Source organism: Lactuca sativa, chromosome 2, assembly GCF_002870075.4.
Source record: "Lactuca sativa cultivar Salinas chromosome 2, Lsat_Salinas_v11, whole genome shotgun sequence".
In the NCBI taxonomy this organism is placed as follows: domain Eukaryota; kingdom Viridiplantae; phylum Streptophyta; class Magnoliopsida; order Asterales; family Asteraceae; genus Lactuca; species Lactuca sativa.
In genome coordinates, this window is record NC_056624.2 from 134,011,580 (window position 1) to 134,037,475 (window position 25,896).

The window sequence follows — 25,896 nt, forward strand, 5'->3', positions numbered from 1 at the left end:
CCTAATAACGTTACTATAATTAAATAAAAGTTATATTAAAAATAGTGTAGTCGTAGCTCACTTACAACGGGTTTTATAGAAAATCGGGCTTTGCTTGGAGCAGCGTTCCCGAGGCGAAAAGCTCTTCTTCTCGGAGCCGTCGAGCACTCCGGGAATTCTGCCTTGTGCTAGGGAGGTTCCTGAGGCTTTTCGGGGGGTTTCGGTGTTAGAGAGATGTTATAGAAAGTGAGTAAAGAGAATAAAGAATGGGAAAGGTGTGAAGAAAATGAGGGTGGAAGAGGTTCTATTTATAGGGTGAAAAATGGCTGAACTTGGTGCCACATGTCACCATCTAGTGGCAAGACTTGGGGAGAAAGCAATGGCCAAGATTGTGCCACAACACCCATTTTCGCACAGCACACTTCCGACTTCTAAAATCCGAAACTTTCACATACGACCTCCGTTTTTGACGTTCTTTATATCCACGCGTAGGTAAAAATAAGATCTACAACTTTTATTTTGACTCCGTTGGCTAATTCTCAACCGATCTTAAATTTAACAGTACGAGGAGATTATATTGTTAAGTGTCCGCGTAAAATTCATAAATTCTACATACGAACTCTGGTTTTGATTGTATTTTTACCGTTGAGTTCCTATTAATGAGATCTTCAATTCTCATTTAGTTCGCATAGGCCAAAAACCACTCGATCTAAAATTCGTTTCGGGTTGTGCACTGCTAAGCCAAATCTTAGAAAATTCATAACTTCCTCATATAAAGTCAGATTTGGGCATTCTTTTTTTGTATGTTCTTGGTTTAACGTATACTAAAACTTTTGTTTATATTTCTAAGGCTAATAAGTCCTCCATCATAAACTCACTATTTACATCTCCCGGTGTCGTGCTGATTTTGCCGTAAAACTTCGACGAACCATAACTTCTTCGTTATAACTCGGATTTTGGCGTTTTTTATATGTATGGAAACCTTGAGACGTATTCTACAACTTGGTTAAGATTATTTATTCTAAATAATCTTTTGTTGAAAAGTCATTTTCGACCCCTATTATCTCTAAATTGACTAGCCCGAATCTACGGGCGTTACACCTAAACCGCTAACTGGTTATCATTGCGTGTAGTCTTCTCCACCATGTCCACCTTTGACGGCTACCCCTCGGGATCCTGATTGGTATTTACAAGCTTACCAGTAACTTGGCAAACGCTTCATGCCACCCCACCAGAACCCACGATCCTGCATTGGCGAGATCCTCAGCTAACCTGATCTTGGTTTCCCAGACAACATAACAACACTGGACTTCGCCTCCGCAATCACGTCCTCCATCTCTACAGCATGCTCTTCCTCTTTCTCAGCCTTTTCCCTACTCAACAGCTCAATCCTATTGTTGAGATCTTCATTGGTTGCCTTCCACTCCGTCTCCCTCTCCTTCAGGGCTCGCTCAACCCCCTCAGCCCGAATCCTTAGATCAACTATAGATTGGAAACGTGACCAGAAACCTAAAATGGGTATGGTATCAATAAAAACAAGTAGGAATTAGAAACTAATATCACACGGATACTTACAGCTTGGGAAAAGGAAAGCCACTTTTGAAGCGCTTCCTCGGATCCAAGATTCTCCAGATTCATATATGTGGCTTCCAAAGTCTTCCTCTTTCGAGAACCCAGGGTCTTCATAGTAAGACCAATGTGAGATTTCTTAAGACGAAGAGGAAAGGAAATTTTTTCCTTCTTGACTACAATTAGGCCGCTAGACAAATCGTTTTTGAGATCAGACAAACCAAATTAGGAATTGAAGCGAGTGATCTTGGATCCTACACATCACACAAGATCCTCATTTGTTCAGGATCCTTAGTAGTTCAAGATCCTTGCTAATTCTAAACTATTATATGCAAAATAAGAGCTCTTACCAATATACATTGGCGCAGTGGTGGAGGAACCTTCTTGGAGACTAGAACAATCAAATTTGAAATACATATAAGCTATGGGAACAACAAGGAACTTCTCTATCTTTTTTTCGGTATCCTCAGTAACGGGAATGAGATCTTCAAACCTAAAAGCTCCAAAATAACAAAAAAAAATGATGAAAAGTGAATTCCAGGGTCCTCAGTATCAAAATAAATTGTTCATATCCTTTTTAACCTAGGTCTTTGGCAGGGAATCCCCGCCATGGATCGAATCACGTCTCACAAAAAAGTATTTTTCCTTCCTTGCAACGTCTTGTGTTTTGTTTTAAAAACGAGAGAGGACTTGTGGGATTTGAGTATGAGAAGAAAACAGGAGCTTACAAAGGTACTAAGATTATACACATGAGCCAACTCATCCAAACCTACGTCTAGGTCTTTGGATTGGTTCAATTTATCGATCCAGAACAAGATCCTCCAAACAATAAGCAACCTTGGATGTAAGATATTTAAGTAACCTGAAAGAATTTAGAGATGATTCCAGAAAAAAGATACTTCAAACCCAAAGAAAAGGGGTATTCGGGGAAGCATACCTAAAAGGAGGGAAAAAATCAGGTTAATACTTTGAAAGTGTAAGATATTAGAGAAAGCACCGACCAATTTCAATGACTCGATATTACCCTCATCAAAAGTGTAGATCTTGTTGTACAACAGGATCTTTTGATCGATAAAGTCATCCTTAGGAGGAGCGAGAATGTCCTTATGACAAACGCTCATTTTCTTGCCCATGGTCAGTCAAAAGAAAACTAAGGAGGAGAAGTGAGAAGTGTACCTTCAAACATGACTAGTAAAACCTTGGATGAAAGCTAAAAGACGCAGGGAAGAATATATCTAATCGTTTGCCTCTATTTTTGCTAATGGAAGAAGAAAGAGAAAGGTTGATTTGACCGGTTAATTGTGGGTACTGAATGGAGAAATTCTAACCGTTAGGATTTAAAATTCAAATCATTTATCACTTTTATCTCTTTTTTATTTTTATTTTAAAAATTAATCCTTTAAACATTTGCAACTAACTCCAAAATATTTTGCAGGAATAATTTGGGGGTAATTGTTATGGCCAGGATCCCGAAATTACATTCAAGATCCTCAAACCTCAGGATCCTCAAAAATAATCTAGGATCCTAACTATTATCATTTATTCTCCTAACATTAATAACGGTTATATGCTTTGTTATTTTTCTCACATGTGCATAAATAGTCAGCCAAAGACTTATTGTCAACGAATAGTCGTTGTGACCGTACAAAAGACCTGGAAGACCAAGTCAAGTAACGTCCATAAGTTGATCTTGGAGGATCCCAAAGTTGTCGTATTTCTTTTTATTAGCTTTAGACTATAAAAATACATGTATTCATCGCACTACAGACGACACTTATGAGAACTACGATACTTGTACTTGCTTTTCATACATACATCTCTTTAATCATCATTTTTAATAAAAAAAAAAACTATCATGGCTGCTCATCATTATCACCTCCCAAGGTTTTATGTTGGAGATCCTAACAAGGATCAAGGACTTTCCTTGTAAATCACTCATGTCACTTTGATCACCATATCATATTCATTCTGCCCTAAATATCATAGCCTCTCATACAATTTGGTTGATTTTTAATTCTTCATTTTTTGACCAAAACAAGTATTAATTAAATTTTGATTTATAAAATAGGTACTTACAATTCTACTCTTGAAATCTTTTTCTAGACAGTTAGCATGATAACAGGTTTGTTTAGTCTCACTCTTTTTTATTAAGGAGACAACATCTTCTATATCGTCTCTAAGGATTTTATCACACTGATCAGGAATCTGATCATTAATAACTCTCATGACATTATAGTGAGAAGAAACCTAATTTCTCAAGATAAGTTGAATGCATCTAGCATGATCAACATTTTCCTTTTCTACATGAAGAAAATTGTTGGTGAGCGAGATACAAGTATTTTCCTTTTTTAAAAGAAAAAGATATTTTTCGAAAAATGTGAGTTTTTCTTTGAGTTTTTTAACTCAATTTTGAGAGAAGGTATTTCTTTCTTTAAAACATACAAATTGAAACATAAGTGATCAATAGTGTTAGTTGTTTTGATGTTTTTGATGAAAGAATAGTTAACAAGATCTTTTACCTGATACACTGAGGTTGAGTCCCATTCTGACTTAAGGTCTGTAGTAGCTTGAGAAGGATTAATGTCAATAGTGCTAACGATGTCATTCGAAGTGTTAATATGAGATTCAATGATCTGGGTCATGAGACACTTTCATCTAAGAGTTTTCTTTTTCAAAAGTAGATGATAGTGTGATCATCATCTCTTGGGTCATTGAGCAGTTTTGAATCAAACAATAGACAGAATATGGGACTCACTTTCTAATAGCAACTCTTGCCTTTACATCGAGATTCAACACCCTTTTTTCTTCTTTGTTGTATCCTGGCACGAATTTCTTCTTTGGCTCACTATTGGATGCACCATCATTGGATGATTGATGCATAACGGCGATGGGACCCTTGTTGATGATGTCAAGCATGTAATAGTCCATGATCTCGAGAACGTTCGTGGCCTTTGATTTCCAGGTAGTAAAGTTGATTTCATCAAAAGGAGGGATCTTTTTGAGAGTTGATGCTTTGGGATTATAAGAGGCCGACATAATTCCTTAAGTGTATCGAAAACCTACTCTGATACCAATTGAAGGTTTGTATCGATCGGATACACTTCTAGTAGAATAAACAATAACAAACTAACTAAAAAAATAAAGAACAGAAAAAGTAAACAACATGAATTAATCACAAATATGTATTTCACCAAGAAAGGGGTTGTTCTCACCAAGAGAACTGTTGTCACAAAGACGGCCACCAAGATATAAAAATTAGGGTTTCACCGTAATGTTGAATATATACTAAACTAAACTACTATATCCCTTCAATCAAGGGATTGTATCTAATCTACAATAAGAACTGATCCTTATCACCAAGATATCAGATATTCTATCTATTACATACATATTTGTATAATTACATAATATAAAAAATTACATAAGATCACTATCTATACGCTGACGCTGATAAGGTCTTAAGACGTTAGCGTTGGTGTTGTTGTTTGCGTTGGCGCTGACAGTCAACGTGTAGAGTGTTTGACTCATTAGATCATAGGTGTGACCTTACAGTTTTGCACTTAAACACCTTTTGTCTTTTAGCTAAGATTCCATGACTTTATAAAATATAAAAGTTGGGAGAACTTTATAAAAAGTCCTTCCTTATATACAAAATATGACTAGCTTAAAGAGGGGACGAGATCTTATACTTTTGCTTTTTTATATAAGTAACCATGCTTTGGAAGCATGGCCTAATATAATAATGAAGCATGAGGTATTAAAGGTCTTTACATGAAGATTTATGAGAGTTTTCTTAACGTCTTGCAAGCCCTCTTTTTTCTTTAAGGGAAAACCACAAAACCTTATCAAACTCTTTCTGTCTTTTTATTCCTATTCTTCTTAATTGGTTAAGTTACATGGAAATAATGATGATAATTGATGTTTTCATGTAAGAAAAAAAATATTCTTAAAGGATTAAGACATTATTTTGCAAGAGGAAGGACTAGCATCCAAGTTTAGTTGATAGTTGTTGGTGGATATCTCTAGAAGAATTCTTCCTTGAGTTTTTGACATCACGCCATCAACTTCCATTATTGTAAGAGGATCAAAGTCTTCAAAGGTTGAAACAAAAGCGAACAAGCACAACAGCAAGCTTCGGCATACCCCACCTATTCATCTCTCTAAGTACTTGTTCAACTTTTTCTTCCTATGGTTGTTTTAATATTTCAAGTTCATTCAAACTGATTATTGGTTGGATAAAACAATTTTATGTTTATTCAAGATTTACAGCATCTGGTACTGTTTTTAGTGTTTTTAGAAATCGATTTTTGAATAAAAACCAGCAATTGGTATCAGATCCATTTTTGCATGCTCGGTTAGATTATAGGATTATTTGGCTAATATTTGTTTTTGTAAAGTATGTATGATTTTATTTTTGTAAGAAAATATCATACATAGTTTCTATAACAACTTTAAAATGTTTATAATTGTTATTTTATGTGATCAATATTTTTAACGTGTATTTTTGGTAATAAAATTTGTCTTAGAAAAACAAAATTATGTATTATATGTAAATATATATTTCAAGTGCATAAACTAGCCATGAAACATGTGTGATGATGTTTATGTTGATTAGTGTTGATGCATGAAGTGGCCATCGGCAACTAAAATAGTTCTGGTGGTATGTGAAGTTGTTTTTGGTTCTAGATATGCGAAGAGAGTTTATGTTGAAGACTTACGACTAACTGATTCCTTTGTGTTGTGTGAAGATTGGAGATAATAAGGTTATGCGAATAATTGAATATCATTTTGTCTTGATATATTGCATAGAAGTACAACTGTAAGCTTTATCTGAAGAAGACTATTTGATGAGATTTTGTAAGAACATGTATGCCAAACATGTCCGCCTGTTCACCAGACTTTCCTATTATCCAGACAATAGTGTGTACCATGTTTATCTATAAATATAGGGTCTTGGTTTTGTTCAAAAGTGTGTCTAGATCTATCCATCTTTCTTGTTATCATAATTATTGAAATAAAAGTCCCTTTTATCTCCATCTATACTTTTGTTGTTCTTTAATTACTAATTTCGTGTTTCCATGAAAACAAAGTTATGATTCAACAAATTAGTTTATTACTTTCTCAGATTTATTTAGTTATGTTGTTGTTATGTTTCTGATATGAATTATTCTCAATTTATGCATCTATATAGTATTGAGCTAATTAAAGATCCAAGTGATTAACTAAATTTCGCATCATAATCTCCATCACAAGTTCTTCTCTCAACAATTTTTTAAAATGGTTGTAATATTTATTTATTCATATAGTCTATAATAACTAAATATATAGTTTTCATCTTATCTTTAGTTTTGTACGTAATATATTAATGTTAGAATAGTTTACTTTTATAAAAATCTAACAAGATTGAAGATGGTTACCATTTTGTTGAACATTCTTTCCATGAATTTTGAAGTGTTTGATGACACTTCATGAAGTTTCAAGAACTTGCTACAAGATGATGTTTAAGTAAGTGGGAGCATAAAAAACATCATAGAATATTTGTTCCTTATGTCTCTTAGGAATGAACATGATATTTTTATGATGGCTCACAAAATGTCACTATTTTATGGCTTTGTTTATACATTCATTTTATGCTAGTGATTCTTGTTTTTATGTTGATATTATGCATGTTTGATAAATAGGATTTTAACTACTAGATAATATTTTTTATATAAAAATGATAACATGGAGTTTGGTTTTAATAAAATTTGAATTTAACTTAAGATGGTAGATTCATCTTTAAAATAAAAATGAGTTTTAACATTTAAAACTATACATCGACAAATTTCAATGATTAAATTTTATAACTTTAAAATTGGAGTTTTAGAGAGTTATTCAAACTCCAAACCATAAAACAATAAAAGAATTTTTTACTAAAAGGTGTATAAATGGCTTTTTAGCTCTCAAATGTCAAACCTTAATATAATATATTAATTTTAAATTTTGAACGGGTCGAAATATAAAATGGGATTTTATAAAGAACCTAACAATAAAATATGATTTTATTAAAATGAAATCATGGCATATTGGATGCATGCAATAACCATGATATCATATATTTAGAGTCTAATCGACGAGTTGGAGGACACCAACTTGACGAGTAGGTGTTGAGTAAGAAAACCCTAATTTTCAGGGTTTGTGTCCTATTTAAAGGACCTCAAGCCTTCATTTCCACCTCCCTTATCATTTTGACACACTGAGAGAAATCCTAAATGAGCTGGTATCATCTGTGTGAGTGAGAGAGAGAGAGAGAGAGAGAGGCTAAAAGTGTATGATTTAGCGCATTCTTGGAAGGGGAATAGAGGAGCAAAAAGATTGGAACAAGAAGAAGGCTTTGGATCTAGTGTTCCTTCTGTGCTAGCTGCTAATTAGAGGTAAAAAGCTATCACATTGACCATTGTTTGGTTAGACCTCTTCTTTAGCAAGTTTGTGACCGTTTCCATCTTCCTTTTTGATTCTTTGAGTCATTTGAGCATGACATGAAGATGAAACTTCAAATCTGGATTTTATGAGGCCCCTTGAGCATAAAGATTCAAACTTTATCAAGCTATTGGCCATGCTCCAAACATTAAACCTTCTTTAGAGCTTTGTTTTTTTCATTTTGAGCCCTAGGTGCCATGCATGGACGTAAAGCTTGCAGCTTTATGTGGTATTTCAACCTTGGGAGGCTAGATATAGAGTTTGGGACTTTATTTCTGCTTAGAATCGTCTGAATGAGAATTGGAGTAGAGGGACTCGGCGAGTGCATGAGCCGACTCGACGAGTCGGTTACGATTTTCCCCAATTGTTTGGACACACTACAACTCGGCAAGTTGATGAGACAACTCAACGAGTTGAGTTGGAGTTTTCCCAATTCTTCTGAGAATAGGAGGAACTTCATGAGAAACATAGGTGCACTCGATGAGTTGGGTCAACAGGGGACTGTTGACTCGAGTGTTGACTTCGGTTGACTTTTAAGGGTTTGGTCAATGGTGGACTTTGGAGACCATGGAGGGGTAAAATGGTATTTTCACCCTTTTTGAGATCTAGTGGAGGAGTTAGCTTAATATCTCGGAGTAGTTGTTACATGTTGCTAATTAGAGATGATTATATTATGTATGTCGAGTCTACACTGTTCGAGAAGTACTAGATCTACTTGCTTACTTAGGAGGTGAGTCTTCTCACTATACTTACCTGAGTGGTAATACTGTGTGACCAGATGTCTTATTTGAGTTATTGACAAGAGGGTCCTATATGCTTATACTGAGTTATGTGATATAATGCATTTTTCCTTTGTGATATATGCTATATTATTCTGTGACTTACTGAGTTAGGACCAGAGGGTCCAAATCGAGTTGCAAGACCGGAGGGTCTTCACTGAGATATAGGATTGGAGGGTCCAACCTGAGCTGTGATACCAGAGGGTCTGCACTGAGACACATGACCGAAGGGTCTACAGCAAGCCATAAGACCAGAGGATCCTCACCGAGACACATGACAAGAGGGTCCATGGCGAAATATAGCCATGAGAGGCTTATTATTTGTGTATGTGGTATTTTAGGGAACTCACTAAACTTCGTGCTTACCGTCTTGTGTGATATGTGTTTCAGGAAATTCTTAGGACCGCGGGAAGGCATCGACTTGATTGTACACACCTGTTCGAGATTATGTTTGAGGATTCTGGGATATTATCATTCATTTTGTTAATTTGTGTTTTGACAACTGATACATTTGTGGTTTTTGAGAAATGTGATATTGAGTGTTATGTGGTTTAAAAATGAAAATTTTGTTTGAAAATTTAGAGTGTTAAAAGTTGGTATCTATAGCCTTGGTTTGAGGAATTCAGATGTACTCTCGCGTATGTCTGAACTCAAACTGAGGATTTGAGAAAATTTTCTAAAAGGAAATGATTTTCTAAAACAAGTAAGAGCTTTTAAGAGCTAACGAGACAGAGCAGTGTGTACAATCAGCCAGAGCCCGAACGATGATTTCCCAAAATACCATTACTTGTTTATATTATGAGATATTTATGATATATTAGAGCTGCATGATAGATGATAGGCTAGGTATTTCGAAATTTAGAGCTAAAGTTGCCTGATTCATGATGCCTTATCCTAGGGTATGTTATTGATTAATCTTATCTGCTATTTGCTCTGTGTACTGAGTAGGGAAACATAGCAGGAATATTTAGAGAGAGTTTTGAGTAATCAATGAGAGATACCTAAATGAGCATTAAGGAATCTACCGAGAGAGTAGTGTGATGTCCGCGAGGGATAGAGTACTTGTCAATTAGGATCCAAGGAAGAGGAATTGGGACGACTAAAGGTTAGTGTGGAAAGTAGTATTGGGCCCGTACTACTGAAAGCACCGGATCTATATACGACCCAAGTAAGAATCTTAGGATGCTAAGGAGCATGTAGGGGTGGGTAACCGAGTGTGTGTGTGTGTGTGTGTGTGTGCTTGAGCTAGTCTCTAATGATTTTTTGTTTGCATTTCATAGACACTATGGTGATTACCCGCAACAAACCTGGGAGCAGTGGTACCAGTGACGAGGAGATATGCAGGATCATTCAAGAGGAGTTGGTCATAGCTATCAGAGAGGCCATACCTAAGATGTTCGGGTCTACTAAGACCACGTTGATTGAGACATTCTATGAGTGATACGCTGCTGTCACAGAGGTTGCTGGTGCTGTTAGGCCACAAGGAGGTGACTTGTTGTTGTTTCGTGAGTTCAACAACATGAAACCACCAAAGTTTGATGGGACATAGGACCGATTTGCTACCCTGAGATGGATCTTTGACATCGAGGGGTGTTTCTATATGTGTTCATAACCGGAGCACTGAGATCTCGGTTTGTGCTAAACCAGCTTCGCTTGGGAGCGAAGGACTGGCGGAAGTTTTTGACGACTGATTTTACCTCTACAGATCATGCTGCAGTGACTTGTGAGAGGTTCACCGAGTTATTTAGAGATAAGTATATTCCCCAGGTGGATAGGGAACGTTTGGCAGAAGAGTTTTTGTCCTTAAGCAGAAGACAGACTAAGTGACAGAGATTATGAGGATATTTCATGAGAGGGTGTTCTTCTGCCCTCAACACGTGTCTACTGAGTAGGCTAGTACGAGCCAGTATTTGAGCATCTTGAGGAGAGATATTCGGGAGTTGGTGGCAAACACGTATTATCGTACATTGGATGATTTACATACCAATTCCAGGAGGATAGAGATCGAGCAGGAGATTCGGACCATAGAGGAGGGAGAGCAGCAAGGAAAGGACACGAGACCAGTGCAGTCGCAGCCAGCGGCGAAGCGGGCTAAGCCCGCTGATTCGAGAGTCGGAGTCCAGAAAAGCCGCACTTGTGGCAAGTGCGGAAAGAATCATGAGTGGTTTTTCCAAGCAGGGATTTGCGACAAATGTGGCAAGGAGGCGCATATGGTGAGCGACTGCCCCAAGGGATTTTTGGTTCGCTTTCACTGCAACAAGACGGGCCACCGGAAAGCCGAGTGTCCCTAGCTCACTCAGGTATCAACCCAGGCTTCTGCTCTTGTTGCTTTACGTGTTACTCAATAGCACACTCCCTAGATCCAAGATTATTCGAGAAACCACAAACCGGAATACGACCACAAACATCGTATAAGTCGACAATAGAACTATTCAGATAGCAGGTTAAAGCCTCATAATCCCAAGTAAGGGATCAAGGTATTCTTAAAGATCTTCCCTCAAGGAAGGATGACTCGATTTGAAAGGCGAGATAAACTAACTACTTGATACACCAGACCATTCGAGATCCTCGCACAAATTGGTCTGGTAACCTACAAACTACCCTCCAATATTAGTAACGTACATCATGTGTTCCATGTGTCGAACCTAGAAAGGGTCTGTCAGAAAAAACCCTTCCAATCCCACTTAACAAGGTTAGTGGACTAGAACCTCCTAAAAATTTATCAACCTATCGAGACTATGGATAGAAAAGTTAAGCATACAAAACAAAGCCACATCTTGAGGGTGTCACAACTAAGCTTTTTGACTAAGGAAATTCCATCTTCAAGTAAGCAAGGACTATTGTGAGACTTGTGCTAACACACCTAAGTGTTCAATATGAGTTCGCAAGGAGCCATATAGTGTTAGAATTTAAATCTCTCCAAGAATAGTGAATCTTTCCCAAATCTCTCCAAGAATAGTGAATATCTCCTAAATCTCCCTAAGTATGCAAAATCTCTCCAAGAATAGTGAACCTCTCCCAAATCTCTCCAAGAATAGTGAATCTCTCCCAAATCTCCCTAAGTATGTGAAATCTCTCAAAGAATAGTGAATCTGTAACAACGTAAATTTTTAAAACAATTTTTCATTTTAAATATATAATTTCATTCATAAAGAAATTCCAAAAATCCAACGTTTCACATATTATCCGAATAAAACAAATCCTAAGATCTCAATACATAAAATCCCTCAGTGTGTACGACTCATGTCGGCGCCTTCCCGCGATCCTCGTTGGTACCTGAAACACATATCGCATAACCCGATAAGAATAACTGCTTAGTGAGTTCCCCAAATACCACACACAACACATACGCCACTCAAGGCTATATCACAATACGACCCTCCTGTCGATGTGTCTCAGTGGGACCCTCCATTCCCATAGTTTGTTGGACCCTCTGGTCTGGTCATAGCTCGTTGGACCCTACGGTCCGGTCTATACAACACATAGCATACATATATCACAATTCACATAATCTCAAACATACACATAACACATAAGACCCTCCAGTCTGCACATAGATACCACTCTAGGTAAAGTATAGTGAGAAGACTCACCTTGAGTAACTCTGATAATCCCGCACTCGAACTACTGGTCTAGCCTCCGCTTAACCACATAAACAATTTCCTCAATAAATAACGGCTCCCAAAGACTAGGTTGCTCTTTCTACAATCCCACAGAAGGGTAAAAGACCATTTTACCGCTCCCTAACCCAAAAGTCCAAATGTGGACCAAAACCCTAAAAGTCAATGAAAGTCAACTCAACTCAACGGTCAAACTTTGACCAGACTCGCCAAGTGCACTTGTGTGACTCGGAGAGTCCATGCGTGTCCTCTGACTCCTCGTAATGCCTCACTTAAATCGTCGAGTGATCCTTCCACTCGATGGGTTACCATTGGAAACAAATCGCGGGACAACCCAACTCGCCTCGTCGAGTTCCCTCATGGACTCGGCGAGTTTCCTTCATAGCAACTCTCAAATGAACTTCTGAGGTAAGATCTGCTTCTCTAACCTATAGATCTGACCTCCCCATGGCCAATAATCACGTAAAGGTCAAATCTTGAGACTCATGCAACACACCCAAGGCATCTTTTGGTGAAATGGCTTCTAAAATGGAAACCTAGGTTCATTTCCTCCATGGAACAACATAAAGCAGGATAGATAATGTTGTCTGGACCTCTAAAGGTCCAGATCCAGAGTCTAACACTCAAAGGGACAACATATGCATCAATTCCAGCCAATAAAGGGGTAGAGAAAACCCTAGATTTAATGATCTCATACAAAACAGAAGAAGGGGTCGTTTTATTACCTCAACATTGAAGACCCAAGCTTGAAAACCACATAATAGCAACCCCCTTGACCTTCTCTTACTGGGAACACCTTCTACTTTGCAAAGCCACACCAAAAAGGATCAAAATAGCTCTCTCTCACACACAACTCGCTCAAGCTCTCTAGGGTTTCTCTCTCTGGACTGGTAGCCGCAAATGAGGGCAATAAGGTTCCTTAAATAGGGCACAGGCCCGGAGATTTAGGGTTTCTGACCTCAGCACGAACTCGTCGAGTCCCTTCATTAATCCGAGTCATCAGTCGCGATCCAACTTGACGAGTCTAGGCGTCAACTCGTCGAGTTCCTCTCCTATACTCAAAATAAATAAAAGAAAAGACAAACCTGGAAATCCGGATGTTACAGAATCTCTCCCAAATCTCTCCAAGAATAGTGAATCTCTCCCAAATCTCCCTAAGTATGTGAAATCTCTCCATGAATGGTGAATCTCTCCCAAATCTCTCCAAGAATAGTGAATCTCTCCCAAATCTCTCCAAGTACAGTGAAATCTCTCCCAAATCTCTCCACATATCTCAAATCTCTCCCAAATCTCTCTAAGCACCTTCCTTAGTCGAAAACAGCTCAAAACCGGAAGAGGAACCCCAAAAGGACCCTCTTGGTCCTGAACCCTAGGACTGTTCACTATTCGGATAAAACCGAATTATTCAATTGGACAATTCGATTCGGATATTCGGATTTTTGGATTGGTTTTCAACAAAACCAAATTATTATTTTAGATTTTGGATTGGTTTTGGTTTATAAAATAAGAACCGAATAGTCCAAAAAAACCGAATAAACTTTTATTATTTATCAATTTATAATATATATCTATAGTTTTTTATTACTTTTGTGATTTATTTTTTCAAATAAGAATGTTTCACCCGATAAAAAAAACATTAATATGTATTTTCACTTAAAAGTTTTCTATCTATAAAATATTTAACTATAATATATATATTCTTATTAGTTGTTTATAAATTTCAAATCACAACTAAGTAATTTTTTTTGTTTCTTGTGTAAAGTCTAATAATATTATAATTATTTGTCGTTTTAAAATGTTTCGGTTTTTGAAAACCGAATTATAAAAATCGATCCAACCGAATTGTAATTGGATCGGATCGGATTGGATTTAAATTTAGTTTGGACTATTCGGATCCATGTTTTGAAAACCGAAATCAATTTAGATTCACTTGAATCAAACCGGTCCATCCTAACAAACACCCCTACTGAACCTTCCTGGTCTGGAGCCTCTTATTCAGGAATGCCTTCTAAGGGCCAAGAGGAAGCATCTTCGGAACTTGCTTCTGACTCCGGAAGGCTAAGGCTTGCTCCAGAAGGACCTTGCATCGGACACCTTCGCATCTCGGAATGCCTCGGTCGGGACCACTGATCGCCTCCTGACTTCGGAATCCGAGAACAGCCCTCCGGAGAGTACTGTTTGCTTCGGAACCTCTCCAGCGCCTCTAGAACCTTCTTGCCAACTACTTCAGACCCTCACATACCTAAATCTCCACTTCGGAAGTTGTGATATAGCTTCGAATTTCGCATAATGGCTTCGGAATTCACCTTTTAGTCCCGTATTTTGGTCATTTTCGGACTTTTTCACCATTTTAAAGTATTTTAAGGTCGGGAATCACACCAAACTCGTGTTTTTCTTAACTGAGACCCGTAAAACCCCCCATTTTATGCCAAAATGAATTATTTTAAATATATTTGTATAAAATAATACCCAGGGTTTTCATGAAAGGATTCTAAGAGGATAAGGAGCTTGACTTGATGTAGATTCCTCATTTCCCATGCCAATCCCAGTAACCTATGCATTAACCCTTGGTGATAGACATTACCCACCAGTACTTCAAGCAAATGTCTAATCACTCCTTTTTTTCCTTTATTGAAAACGTGAACTACTCTATCACTTCTCATATCCATATTCAGTAAACTCATAAGAACACTCTCACTTTCTCTCCAATACTCCTCCCAAGAGCAACGTTAAGGATCTTGCTGGAAGCAAAATTCTCAAATCTTCCCTAGAGTTTTTCTAAAGTAAGTTCTCCACTCATCTAAGATTTTATATAATCTTCAAGATAAATCCATATTATTTTACTCATAATAATATGTGATAATCAACCTTAGGATAACATTCTTCCCAGAGGAGTTCCTCAACCCAGCCAAGAGTTTAAGCTTGAGATCTTCACTCCATAACTCCAAACAACTCCTCAACCAACTCTAGGTGAGCTTCATACCCCTCCTTTTTCAATGTTTCAATGTTTTTGGGGGAGAGTACAAGTCAAATCTTGCCTAGATTTTTAAATGATTGCATATATACGTATGTTCGTGTGTGTGTGTGAGATATTATTAAATTATTATTTAGTAATATACTCATGAACAAAGGATTTGACAATTTCATAAAGAACAGAGGATACTTTTTACCAAAGAGTCTACCAACTATTGGGTGTGTCCAACTTAACCCCTTTATATATGCTTTCATGTCTAAAGACAAAAGTTATAAAAAAGGACCTCACTAAGTGGACACCATTTCTAGTGATTTTCAAAAATAGGAACCTTGTGACTGTTTTGCAAACTACCAGGGAGTATTTTATAAATATTCAATATAAAAGGTTGCGTCAAGAAATTACACAAATAGAGCCTTTATGACATAAATACTTGCATGTCATAAGCCGTTGTCGTAAAACCTCCAACAACATAAGTAATGTTCTATATGTCATAAAATAGAAAATACGTTTCATAATCGGCAGTTATAAAATTTATACAAATTATAACTTGACACCTTTATCTTGACTAAATGACTCATTTTTCAATACACGAAAAGGAACGAACACGAGCACCCAGTTAACGAGAACAATCAACGATATGGAATGAGAACAATATTTCTATTCAAAGAGTACGAATTTCATTATTTATCTAACAAATAATGATCTCTAACGATTGCTCAAAAGGTTGTTAATATTCTAGTCAGAGAAATCTCAAAAGTACCTAAATATAAAAATAGTAGTGTCCGTCTAAGTATTGTAAGGAGTTATAGCCAGAGTCTCATGGAGAGAGAGCGGGAATTTGTGTATAGATCTATATGGGGTTGACACCACCCACCTTCGTTGTTCGCTACAACTAGACATGCCAGTCTAGGGTGACAAATGTCTTTTCCAAACCGATGGCGCCTGAGAAACGCCAAGACAGGCACTCCGTCAGATTATTATGGTTATAACAACTCACAAGAATATGTTATATTAACTAGAAATTTATGTAAGGATAACCTCATAAATAAGTTTTGGCACGTTGTGTTGACTGTCCTACACATGATAGGTGATGGTCCGCATTTGTTGTGTTGACTGTCTTTTTTCATCGCGTAGAATGTGTTGGATTTGGTGTTTAAGCCGATAACTATAATTGGTATGTACTTGAATTGATAGCAGCACAGTCCTTTTGGGTTGCCCTCAAACCTAGCAACCGGACAAGGAAATTATGAACGGAGAGATATTAATTTATTATAAGATTAATAAATTAATATAATTGATTTATTAATATGTTAAAAGATTAATATATCGATTAGGAATCATTATGTTTAATTAATAGTTAGCCAGAAATTAATCAGAATTAATTTTGTGGTTTAAAGTATTAATTATAAAGTGCAGGGACTAGTTTGCAATTATCTAATAGTCGAGTGGAAGGATCTAGAACCTCCTTGGAAGGGGGTGGACGAAATCTATAGGGGAAACCCTAAGAATTTCGTCCATGGGGGCTTGGATAAGGCCATTGGGTTTGCTTAGGCCCTAAGCAAGGAGCGTTAGGGTTTTTCTCTAAACCCTAGATCCCTAAGCTATATAAGGAGCCTCCTGGTTCACATTTTGGGCACTCCTTCTTTTGAAGAAACCCTAGGCTGAAAATTTCATACTCCGTCTACCCTCTATCCTTCTAGTTTTTTTCTTGCTAGTTCTTGGGTGTGATTCCATTATAGGCATTACATTTGTGGTGCTAAGCTTCCAAGAAGATCAAGATCAAGATCAAGAGGATTGTCAATTCTTTGCTATAACAATTGAAAGGTATGTAACTCCTAAACCCTAGTTTGTTATTTTCTAAAAAATAGCCTCTCTCCTCTAGGGTTTTTATTTTGCAATTCAAAGTTATATGTTCAATAGTTAAAACATAGATCCAAAGTAGGTTGTATGTGAACTTAGGAATTGTTTTTTCTAGTTTATTAGTTTTACCTAAAACCCATTAGTGGTATCAGAGCCATTATTGTCTCAAATTGAATTGTTATAATAGTTGAATTGCAAATTAGGGTTTATAGCTATTAATCCCTAAAAGGCTAAATTTTCGATTTCTAGGGTTTTTGGTTCAAAGGGTTTTCGAAAAACCCTAGCCTCCATGAACCGTAATCGAAATTAGGGTTATGGTTTTGAAAAACCCTAGCCTCCTCCCTTGACTTTCAAAATATGCTTAGTATTTTTAGGGTTTCTTGTTTTGGTTAATTGTTACTTGATTAGATTAATTGGATAATTATCCTTTACCCTAATTCTTGAAATTTATAGGGATAAGGATTAGCATTAAATTAATTGTTTAATTTGATTAGATAATCCTTACAAGATTTAATAAATTAATTAAAAGTTAATTAATAGATAAATCTTAAATCTAGTTATTTGGTTTATTTTAAATTTAAAATTAATGGCTTAATTTTCGAAATTTATATATAAACCCTAAAGTTTTAAAAAGTTTAAAACACACCTTATATATATATATATATATATATATATATATATATATATATATATTATAATTAAAAGTTAAATATTATATATGTATAAGACTATGGTTAGTCAAATCGCTAGTATGCCTCATTCGTGAAGCTAGTCTATAAGGGGGGGGGGGGTATAAGGAAACTGCCTATAAAATGGTAGTTGAATGGGTGTCCACTCTCACCCACCGCTTCCTTGATTAGTGGAGGGTCGTTAGCAGAACGGATTTGATAGGACAACTACATCTCATTAAAAGTATAATGTTATTAAAGAAAGTACTAGAACATTATATTACAAAAATCCCAACTCTAGTTACTTTAGGGAAAATGTGAAAAGTATGCTAATCCATAAAATTGCACATTATGCTTTATTGGTCGTTGGTGGAGCGTGTGTCGATAACCGGCACACTAATAGGCACTAATAAAGAGTAGTAATGGTTATCTTATAAATATCATTTTGATGGAGCGTGTGTGGTTTACCGGCACATCAATAGTTAATGATAAAGACAATAAGGTTACCAAGCACATTTGCATGGTTGTTCACATCTAGTTTGTGATCCTCGGTATCCCAGTCACAAATAGTAGAGCATAATCCGAGATTAAAACATGCCATTAAATATTTTTAAGGTATCTCAAAAGAATTAGGAATTTCACTTCGTTTATTTTGTCTAATGGTGGAATTGGTGAATCGTCATTCACCTACCTTTATGAGATTTGACCTTGGATCTCGGCGTCCCATTTCTAAGATGTAAATTGTCATAGTTGGGTCCTAACCTTGATATGATATCTTTGGGTTATTATATTGAGGTGTCTTGAAATCTAACTAAAACTATCTTTCTTTTCAGATGTCTACTCCTGGAAACACTTCTGCTTCATCATCCTCCAGCCACAACTTCTCTTTACTCAACATTTGCACCAAAGTCGTTATGGATGGCTCTAACTATAACGATTGGATGCGTAACATCAAGATGGAGCTTAGATTTGAGGACAAAGAGTATGTCCTTGAAAAGGAGCTCAAAGAACTTGATGAGTCCAAAGCCACTCCCGAAGAGTATGCTGCCTACAAGAAGCACTATGATGATGCTACCAAACTGGCATGCATCATGGTCGCAACCATGTCCCCAGAACTGCCAAGGTACTATGAGGACCACTGGCCTTTTGAGATGAACAAGGACCTTATTTAAAAGTACCATAAGCGAGCTTGTCAAGAAAAGTTTGAAGTAGTCAAGTCACTCATGGCTTGCAAGCTGAAAGAGGGGGAGTCGGTTGTATCTCATGTGCAAAGAATGCAACGCTACATAGAGCGTTTGGTCAAGGTCAAGATTCATTTTGATGAGGAATTGGCCATTGACATGGTCTTGAACTCATTGCTTGATTGTTATGGTCAGTTTATCTTAACTTACCATTTGAACAACACTGAGCAGACACTGGCCCAATTGCACAACTTGTTGTAGACTGCTGAAGCAGGGATGAAGGGTAAAAGTATAGCCTCCACTCCTGCAAGTGCTCCTGTTCTAGCTATTAGACAGGGAAAGTGGAAAAAGAGGAAAGGTACTCCTAAGCAAAACTAGAAGGCAAAGGTCCAAGTCGGGTCATCTAGCGGTGGACCGAAAGCTAAGCCAAATGCTTCCATTCCCCATGTTTCTGATCCAAAGGAAGATGTTTGCTTTTATTGCAATCAAAAGGGGCATTGGAAGAGAACCTGCCCACAATATCTGCAGGATATCAAAGATGGAAAAGTGAAGCCATCTTCGGCAGGTATTTACACTATTTCTTCTAATAACTCATTATCTTCTCGTTCATGGGTCCTTGATACACGATGTGGTTTCCACATCTGTTCTGATTTGCAGGGGCTAAGGGAAAGTGAGGAGATAGAGCGAGGAAGGATAAACTTGATCATGGGAAACACGAAGTCTTCACCAGTGACCATGATCGGAGTTTATCAAATTTTGCTTAGTAATGATGTTAGATTCGATTTATTGAATTGTTGCTATTCGTCTGAGATGATGAGAAACATTATTTCATTTCATGCATTGTTCAGACAAGGTTTTAAATATTCTTTTAATGATTTGAATGGTTCAATTTCGGTTTATAAGAATGGAGTTTTCGTATTTGAAGCTTTACCTTGTGATGGTGTGTATGAAACAGTGACTTGTGTTGATACCTTAGGAAATAGAGTGTTTAGTATTGACTTGTCTAATAGTGTAGACAAGGCATGCTTGTGGCATTGTCGTCTTGGACACATTAACAAGAAACGCATAGTCGAACTACAAAAGGATGGAGTGTTGGAATCATTTGACCTAAAATCAGATGATGTGTGTGAATCTTGTATTTTGGGAAAGATGACAAAATCACCATTCACAGGGTCTTGTCAAAAAGGTGAAGGTCTGTTGGATCTCATACACATAGATGTGTGTGGGCCCTTCAGATCAACCACACGAGATGCTAGTCGATTTTATGTGACTTTCACTGATGAGTATAGTAGATATGGTTATGTAGATTTAATCAAACATAATTCAGAAACCTTTGAAAAGTTCAAAGAGTTTAAACATGAGGTAGAAAATTAATTAGGCAGGAAAGTAAAGGTACTTAGATCCGATAGAGGCGGAGAGTATCTTAGCATTGAGTTCAACGACTATCTAAAGGAATGTGGGATAGTATCACAATTGACTCCTCCTAGGACACCACAGTTAAATGGTGTGACCGAGAGGCGTAATCGAACCTTGTTAGACATGGTTCATTCTATGATGAGTCATGCTCCACTTCCAATTCATTTCTGGGGCTATGCCTTAGAAATGGCCGCCCACATCCTAAATCTTGTCCTAGCTAAGAAGGTTGCCAAAACACCTCACAAAATGTGGACAGGGAAAGTTCCCTCGTTAGTACATATTAAAGTCTGGGGTTGTGAGGCTTTCGTAAGATGACAGACTCACGACAAGCTAGCAGCAAGAAGTGAGAAATGTGTTTTCATTGGTTACCCAAAACAGTCTTTTGGATATTTGTTCTACAGATCTAGAGAGAACGTGGTGTTTGTAGCTCGAAGAGGAGTCTTTCTAGAAAGAGAGCTCATATTCAAAGAGGACAGTGGGAGTACCATTGACCTTGAAGAGATTCAAGAGTCAACCAATGATGGAACCTTAGATGACACTAGCACTCAACCAGAGGAAACAGTTCCTATTGAACCAGTTGATAAATCATTACCTCTTTGTAGATACACTAGGGTGAGTGTGCCACCTGAGTTGTATGGTTTTCATATTACTTCAGACGGTGACACATTCATCAGTGATAAGACACTGGTGAATTTAGATGAACCAGTCTCTTATAATGAAGCAATGACAGGCCTAGAGGCTTCCAAGTGGAAAGAGGAAATGGACAGCGAGATAAAGTCCATGTATGACAACCAAGTTTGGAATTTGGTTGATAATGCACCAAGTTTTAAGACAGTTGGGTGCAGATGGATCTTCAAGAAGAAGACATACATGTATGGAATGTACACACATTCAAGACTAGACTGGTTGCGAAAGGTTTCACGCAAACCCCAGGGGTTGACTATGATGAAACATTCTCGCCAGTAGCCAAGATTAAATCTATCAGGATATTACTCGCCATATCTGCCTTTCATGACTATGAAATCTGGCAGATGGATGTCAAGACTGCTTTCCTTAATGGGAAGCTGGCTGAGGATGCTTACATGAATCAGCCAGAGGGTTTTGTCAATGCAAAGTTTCCCAATAGAGTGTGTAAGCTTGAGAAATCCATTTATGGATTGAAACAAGCATCTCACAGTTGGAATCTTTGCTTCCATGAGAAAGTCAAAGAGTTTGGTTTCTCTAGGAGTGAAGATGAGTTTTGTGTGTATATCAAGGCTAGTGGGTGTATAGTGACTTTTCTGGTGTTATATGTTGATGACATATTACTCATTGGTAATGACATTCCAACCTTGGGATTAGGATATTGAGAGATAAAAAGAAGAGACTAATTGGACTTAGTCAGAGCACATACTTGGATAAGGTACTAAAGAGGTTTAGTATGGAAAATTCCAAGAAGGGAGAGCTACCTATCCAGAGCAACACAAAATTAAGTAAGACTCAATGCCCTAGTACAGATGAGGAAATAGCTGACATGAGTCGTGTACCTTATGCTTCCGTTGTCGGATCGATCATGTACGCTATGACATGTACTCGCCCTAATGTGGCATTTGCTTTGAGCATGGTCAGTCGCTATCAGGGAAACCCGGGTAGAGCTCATTGGATAACAGTAAAGAATAAACTCAAGTATTTGCGGAGGACAAAGGACAGGGTCCTTGTACTTGGTGGCAATGATACTTTGAGAGTAGATGGTTACAGTGATGCCATCTTTCAAACGGATAGAGATAACTTCCATTCTCAATCTGGCTGGGTATTTCTACTGAATAGAGGAGCAGTTACATGGAAAAGTTCCAAGCAAGATACGGTGGCTGATTCTACTTGTGAGTCAGAGTACATAGCAGCGAGTGAAGCATCTAAAGAAGAAGCTTGGTAGAGGAACTTCATCGGGGATCTCGGAGTTGTTCCAACCATCCAGGAGCCTATGTAACTGTTTTGAGATAATGAGGGAGCGGTTGCCTTAACTAAGGAACCCAGAGACCACGGTAAAACTAGACATATCGACAGAAAGTACCATTTCATCAGGCATAGAGTAGAAGAAGGCCATCTTGTTGTAAAGAGGGTATCATCTGAAGATAACCCAGCAGACTCCCTCACAAAGGGTCTGAGTAGGGCTAAGTATATTCAGCATGCTCGAAGCATAGGTCTGAAAGATGATATTAGTTTTAGTGGTTAGATTAGTCTAGTTCAGAAACTTGTTACAAAGTAAATGTAATTGACTTTTGGTGATTAAATAATAAAGTATTATTTATAAGTTTGCTACCTTTTGTCAATTGTTTATTATTGTGTTTCATATTTTGCATGTTTTACTTCCCGAATAATATGATTGTTCAAACTCCATAGTCGCTCGTACTTTTGGAAGTACGTAGTGAATTAAAACTGTCATGAATTGGATTGCGGATTGTCTAAGGATAGACATAGCAATAGAATTGTTGCAATGTTCATGAGTACTCGGAGAGTGAGATTTGAGTATTGGATAAACCCACGCTCAGAGTATTACTTCATGGAATTCATCACGAGTAATACTGAGACGATAATATCTATGATCTTGAAACAGAGATATATGAGTTGTAATTTGCAAGTCATGTATACATTGGTGATACGAAAACGCATCAGTAACTTGGTGTTATAAAACGTATTGTCATGTATGGTTTGATGAGTAAAAAATACAAGCATATGAGTCAATGTTTATTCGTTCCTTTTTCCCTAACGGGAAAAGCGATATCTGTGGGCCCCTCGATGACTTGGTGTTGACTTTTGTGCTGGGCCCAGCCAGGACTAAATTGATGTGTTCGATTAGAAGTCATATATCATCACAAATCAGAAATCGGGAAACATAGATTCTGGACAAAGAGATTGATTGTATTCCATGTCTTATGTCTAGGGATATCTAGTAGAATGAAGGGTTATGTGATCACTTATCTTAGGACACGTAACTGACTGGGTCAGAGTTCCGCTGCAGCTTTTGGAAGCTACAATTTGCTAGTCAAATTTGGAAGCCATACTAGCAATTATAGTTACAGACTTATCTAAGTGGGAGACTGTTGGATTAGGTGTCAAAGCCCATAACTATAATTGGTATGTACATGAATTGATAGCAGCACAGTCCTTTTGGGTTGCCCTCAAACCTAGCAATCGGACAAGGAAATTATGAAAGGAGAGATATTAATTTATTATAAGATTAATAAATTAATATAAATGATTTATTAATATGTTAAAAGATTAATATATTTATTAGGAATCATTATGTTTAATTAATAGTTAGCCAGAAATTAATCAGAATTAATTTTGGGGTTAAAAGTATTAATTATAAAGTGCAGGGACTAGTGTGCAATTATCTAATAGTTGAGTGGAAGGATCCAGAACCTCCTTGGAAGGGGGTGGACGAAATCTATAGGGGAAACCCTAATAATTTCGTCCATGGGGGCTTGGATAAGGCCCTTGGGTTTTCTTAGGCCCTAAGCAAGGAGCATTAGGGTTTTTCCCTAAACCCTAAATCCCTCAGCTATATAAGGAGCCTCCTGGTTCACATTTTGGGCACTCCTTCTTTTGAAGAAACCCTAGGCCGAAAATTGCATACTCCCTCTACCCTGTCTCCTTCTAGTTTCCTTCTTGGTAGTTCTTGGATGTGATTCCATTAGAGGCATTACATTTGTGGTGCTAAGCTTCCAAGAAGATCAAGATCAAGATCAAGAGGATTGTCAATTCTTTGCTATAACAATTGAAAGGTATGTAACTCGTAAACTCTAGTTTTTTATTTTCGAAAAAATAGCCTCTCTCCTCTAGGGTTCTTATTTTGCAATTCAAAGTTATATGTTCAATAGTTAAAACATAGATCCAAAGTAGGTTGCATGTGAACTTAGGAATTGTTTTTTCTAGTTTATTTGTTTTACCTAAAACCCATCAGAATGTCCACAATAGCCATGTTGATTCTATCTCGTACAAGTATAAAGTCGTAATACTGCTATTTTTACAAATTAAAAAGCATAGAACTCTATGGAAAACTTTTGTAAACGGTTTTGATAACGATAAACTAACCCACACATATACATAGTTGGAAACTAGAACTTACGATTATTTTATAGCAGAAAATATAGGATTTTCTGGGGAAAACGATTTTTCTACGATTTCGATAACGATAAACTAGAACGCACACACTCAATTTTACTCGATAAGACAAACGAGATTTTCAACAATATATTCTTTTTGAAAATAAGGGATTTTTCTTGAAACGGTTGATTTTTACTATTGAAAATAAGGGATTTTTCTTGAAACAGTTGATTTTTACTATTCAAAAGAACTGTTCTCGGACACAACTCGCTTTTACAAATCACACTACTTTTCAAAATCACTCCTTATAAGGATGAACAAAAGTAATGTCATGCACACATATATCCATGATTTTCAAGGCAATACTTCAAAAGATTTCATAGAAAATATCAGATTTTATGAAAGTACAATGAGATCGATTTTAAACAAGTGTAAACGATTTTATACAAAAATGCTTATGAACTCACCAACTTTTTAGTTGACGCTTTTCAAAACGACTTGTATTCTCAGGGATCTAGTAAGCAGGTAAGAAGGAACGCTGATGCAAGACCGTTTAGCTGTAGTTTGGATTCTTTTCTACTTATGTATCTTTTGTGTAACTCAAAGAACAAATACAATATGTAAACAATGTAAGTTTCTCATCTCAATGTATGATGTTTGGTTTGCTCTGTTTCATTTATATTCAAATGTTATGATACTGCACAATGAAGTCACCCACCTCCTGACATTTCCGCCGTCTGGTCCGGGGGTGTGACAAATTGGTATCAGAGCATTGTTTAAAGTGAACTGGTATATCTAGCCACACGAGATATACAATTATAAATACAATGGGACTAAAAAAAACTCTGCCAAAAGGTATACTTTAAGAAGATAAGTATTTATAAAAGTATACATAATTACTAACCCAATATCATAACGAGAAGAAACCAAAAGTAACTAGAGGTTGAACATTATAGTCAAACCTGGGCAGTTATGTAATCATATATGGGATCAATATAGCCTGATCAACTATATTTATTTAATATATGACCAACATGTTCTTGGGAGTGATGGTGGTGTTGCAACAAACCTAAAACCTAACAACTATGCACACACGAGAATAGTAGAATTCGAACATCAAGTTTAAAATACTATAGGAGTATTTTAGGATACTATAAACCCCTTACACCTAAACTATCCCCGTATATCTCATGCCGTGACTCTTGCAAAAAAGACGTAATTGAAATTCCTCACCCATACTTCTACTACCCTATCACGATGATTTGCAGATGGGGCAAGGACAGACCAAAAGAAGCCCAAGAGGAA